General features: G+C 53.6%; 1 protein-coding gene across 1 annotated transcript in view; it reads left to right on the forward strand.

Annotated features, from left to right (window-relative positions):
- epb41l2 (erythrocyte membrane protein band 4.1 like 2) overlaps positions 1 to 5,000 on the forward strand; it is a 136,516-nt gene that overhangs the window by 15,637 nt on the left and 115,879 nt on the right. The window lies entirely within an intron of this gene.

Below are 5,000 nucleotides of genomic sequence, written 5' to 3' on the forward strand. Positions count from 1 at the left end.
TAGGTCTTATCCCTCCCCTGTGGCGGGGGAGGCTGTGTAAACCAGCGGGTCACGTGACACAGCGGCAGACGGGGGACGGGGGGGGTTCAACCCATTTACACTTAGTAATGGCTTCTCTATAGGGCTGTTGACTGTGTGTGTGTGTGTATGTGTGGGGGCTGTTAGTAATGCCTTCTCTATAGAGTTGTTGAGTGTGTGTGTGTGTGTGTGTGTGTACGTGTGTGTGTGTATGTGTGTACTTAGGGGCTGTTAGTAATGCCTTCTCTGTAAAGCTGTTGACTGTGTGTTATATATATATATAACAGTACATGTATATGTATTGTACAGTATATGTACAGTATATGTACAGTCTTGTGTATATACTGTATATGTGTGGGAGGGTGGAGGGGTTGGGGGCCACTGCTGTGTGCTGAGGCAAACTGGAGGTGGTCACTCTATGAGTAAGGGCTGCAAGGGAATTCTCCTGTGCACGGCACAGGGTCCCACGTACCAACCTCAAGAGGAAGGGTGACCGTGCCTTTGCGGTGATAGCACCGACCCTGTGGAACGCGCTCCCTTCTGCCATCAAGTTTGCCCCCACTCTGGACTCCTTTAGAGCCAAGTTAAAAACCCACCTCTTCCAAAATGACATTCCCTAAATCTACTCCCTATTTGTTGTGAATTGTATGCCTGAGTTTTACGTTTAAGTCGTCTGTGTCTGATTGCTTTCTGTGTTCCTTGTCTTTGTCTTTATCTGTTCCTTTACCCGGGCTGCGCCCCGGGCCGATGTAAAAGTTGGATGGGGGGCGCATTATAAATGAAACTAACATAACATAACATAACATAACACGGCAGGACTGCGAACCCAGGCCAGGGGGAGTCCGGAGCAGGTCCCACGTTAGCGTGCCTCCACTCACAAGGGGCACTAACAGAATGGTGTTACGAAATATTGTATGAAAATAAAAGGCCTAGTGTCAGAAAAGGGATAGTTGAGTAAAGCGCCCTGGAGCAACTGGTCTAGGCCTATGTGAGAAATGTGCTATACAAATAACACTTGATTTGATTTGAGGGAGGGAGGGTGGAGGGTGGGTGGAAGGAGGGAGGTTAGGAGGGGGGGAGGGGAGGAGTGGTCTCCTCCTGGGCCCGGGCGGAACCTGGAAGCCAGAACCCCGGGTCAGTGTTCTAGAACGTTCCCAGATGCGTTCAGGAACCCAGATGTGTTCCCTCAGGAGGGAGGGCCACACCCCCCACACCTTCAGACGTGATGACATCATCACTGTCAGTCAGCCACTTACTTCCACACCCCAGGGTTAATCCACAATGACATCACCCCTCCCCCCACAACCCCGCCATGAACCCCAGACCTCTCCACATCATCCCAGACCCCCTCCACCCCACCCCAGACCCCCTCCACCCCATCCCAGCCCCCCCATCTCCACCCCAGACCTCCTCCACCCTCCCCCCCGACCCCTCCATGAACCCCCCGCCCCAGACTCAAACCCCACAGCTGTGAGGATCAACATGCTGTTGTTTTGGTCTTTGTGGGTGTGGCTCATCAGCGTTGTCATAATACTGTGATACTGTAAGATTCCAAAGGCATTCCCCTGTCCCCTATTCTGTCCCCTGTCCCCTGTTCTGTCCCCTGTCCCTTATTCTGTCCCCTGTTCTGTCCCCTGTTCTGTCCCCTGTCCCTTATTCTGTATCCTGTCCCCTATTCTGTCCCCTGTCACCTATTCTGTCTCCTGTCACCTATTCTGTCCCCTGTTCTATACCCTGTCCCTTATTCTGTCTCCTGTCCCCTATTCTGTCTCCTGTCCCCTATTCTGTCTCCTGTCCCCTATTCTGTCCCCTGTCCCTTATTCTGTCTCCTGTCACCTATTCTGTCTCCTGTCCCTTATTCGGTCTCCTGTCCCTTATTTGGTCTCCTGTCCCCTGTTCTGTCTCCTGTCCCCTATTCTGTCTCCTGTCCCTTATTCTGTCTCCTGTCCCGTATTCTGTCTCCTGGTCCCTTATTCTGTCTCCTGTCCTTATTCTGTCTCCTGTGTGTGTGTGAGTGTGAGTGTGAGTGACATCCACTATGTTTTAATCCTGTAGGAACGTTGTGGCGTCAGGGTGTGGTCAGACTCCCAGAGAGACTCCTCTCCCCTCCTCCTCTCCCCTCCCCTCCCCTCCTCTCCTCTCCCCTCCTTCTCCTCTCCCCTACTCTTACTGCTGGGGTAACCGTGGGAGACGCATGCGCCACCGGGGCACTTCCGGTTCCTATAGCAACGGCCCACTAAACACCCCCAGAGAGAGACTCATAAAGTTTGGTTTGGGAGACATTTTCATGTTCCCCCCCCCCTCCCCGACGACGACGACGACAAGACAACCGCTGTTTCCCCTCAGGAGGAGTGTGTGTGTGTGTGCGGGCCGGGTCTTCCTGTAGGCCTGGTCCCTCAGTCAGCCATGACACCAACACTCACACTGTGTACTAGCGTAGCACTACTAGCACTCACTCTACCACTCCTCCTCTGGCACACTCCACCCCTTCAGAGTGCACTTCCTAACTTCTTTCCTCTCTGGCGTACACTGTGTACTGGTGTACACAAAGTACAGTATGTTCTCTGTGTGTGTGTACAGTACTTAAGGTCCATCTGTCAGTGCAATACAGTAACGACATCCCTGACCAGCCCCCCCCCCCCCCCCCCCCCCCCCCATCTGCCACCCAACCGTGTGATTGGTGGCCTGGGATCAGATCTGGCTCAACTGTCACTAAGGACAGCAACACTAGCCTAGCTGCTACCAGAGTAAACACTAGCCTAGCTGCTACCAGAGTAACAGAGTTAGGACACCATGGCTGCTAGGGGTTGTCACCGTTCTTACTATCAAATACGGGGCAAAAGATGGTGTGCCACTGCACAGGTGGCCCCCCCTCCCCCATTTACACTACTATTACACTGTGGGACTGTGGGGGGGTGTGAGTTGGAGTGGCATGTTAAAGCCTTTGACTATAGCTCCTGCAGTGTTTGTGTTTGTGTGTGTGTGTGTGTGTGTTTGTGTTTGTGTGTGTGTGTGTGTGTGTGTGTGTGTGTGTGTGTGTGTGTGTGTGTGGGCGCCGAGTGTGTGTGTGGGCCGAGTGTCTCCTGAGAAGAGGAGGAGAGGAGGAGAGAGAGAGAGAGAGAGAGCCAGAGAGGACGAGAAAAGAGGACTGGCATTTCTGTGTAAAGCAGCAGGGTCAGGGAAGGAAGAGAAAGGCATGAGATGGCATGAGAGAGAGAGAGAGTGTGTTCATTAACATCCTCTCTCTTGGCACATACACAGTGTGGGTGGGGTCTCTGCTTCTCTCTCTCTCTCTGTCTGTCTCTCTCTCCTTCAATCCAACTCTTCCTCTCCCTCACCCTCTTTCCTCCCTCCCCTATTAATTTTTTTCTTTCTCAACCCCATGTTTTCCCTCTCTCTCATCCCCCCTCTCTCACCCCCCCCCCCTCTCTCTCTCTCAGTCCCCCCTCTCACAACCTCTGTTCTCTTTCTCACACCTCCCCCTCCACCCCCCCTCTCCCTCAGCATCTCTCTCCCCCCCTCTCTCTCTCCCCCCCTCCCTCTCTCTCCCTGTGAGAAGGCAGTGTTGAGAGTGTGCGTGTCCCCAGAGTGAGCCGACTGCTCCGACCGTGATGACAGTCTGTAGAGCAGCAGAGAGAGGAGGAGGAGGAGGAGGAGGAGGAGGAGGAGGCTGAGCCCAACTGGAGTGAGAGAGGGAGGGAAGGAGAGACAGAGAGACGCAGAAAGAGAGAGACAGAGACACAGAGAGACGGAGAGAGAGAGAGAGTAGTAGTAGTAGTAGTAACCCCAAGGAAGTGAGTGGGAGAGAGAAGCGATAAAGCGACAGAAGAACCGAAAAAAGAAAAGATCCCGGGCGAAGGAGGGGGGGGGGGGACAGACAGAAAAAAAAAGAAAAAAAAGAGGTGGAGGAGACATCAGAGAGAGAGAAGGAAAAAAGAGAGGGGGGCAGAGAGGGAGAGAACGACAAGAGAGAGGAAGAGAGATTACGTAAAGGTAGGTGCTGTTGCTTTACATACCTGTCAATCAGATCGATGGCGGTTGGTGTGAAGGTGGTTGTCGAGGGCGACGGCGCGTTTGGGTGGAGCGGGTGGAGGGTGTCCGCACGCTAGCGCTACACTCTAGTCTAGACTATTATAGGATGGATGTATGATAATAATCATAGTATGCCGTTTAGCTGACGCTTTTATACCAAAGCGACTTACATTGCAGTGAGGGCAGACTGAATAGAAATCGGAGGACGGGGAGGCTAGCGGAGGTAGAAATCGGAGGACGGGGGAGGTGGAGGCTGGCGGAGGTAGAAATCGGAGGGAGGTGGAGGCTGGCGGAGGTAGAAATCGGAGGATGGGGGAGGCTAGCGGAGGTAGAAATCGGAGGACGGGGGAGGTGAAGGCTGGCGGAGGTAGAAATCGGAGGACGGGGGAGGTGGAGGCTGGCGGAGGTAGAAATTGGAGGAAAGGGGCTCATCGTCATGCTATGGAACGGGATGAGGAACGGTCCACCCCCACCTCCATCCTCCCATTTCTACCTCCGCCAGCCTCTCTCCCCTGGACGGGGGGGGTGCGGCCTCGCCCCGCCAGCGCTGCGGAGGCAGAGAAGAAGAAGAGGGGTCAGAGGTCGCCGAGCGGTCGCCTCTGTGATTGACAGGACGTCAGATCAGCTGCACACACACACACACACACACACACACACTCACACATACACGGTCACACAGGGTCACACACGCGCACACACACACACACACACACAGGGTCACACACGGACATACACACACACACACGGTCACACAGCGTCACACACACACACACACACACACACACACACACACACACACACACGGTCACAAGATGAAGTGAAGAGGTAGGCCTAATAAACGTCTTGAAGTGTGATGGTCTCATGCTGATGATTATGTCAGACAGTTAGGTCCATATATATTTGGACACAGGCAGAATCTTTGTCATTTTAGCTGTTTATCAAAACATCTT

The sequence above is a fragment of the Nansenia antarctica genome (assembly GCF_963989245.1).
Source record: "Nansenia antarctica genome assembly, chromosome: 6".
In the NCBI taxonomy this organism is placed as follows: Eukaryota; Metazoa; Chordata; class Actinopteri; order Argentiniformes; family Microstomatidae; genus Nansenia; species Nansenia antarctica.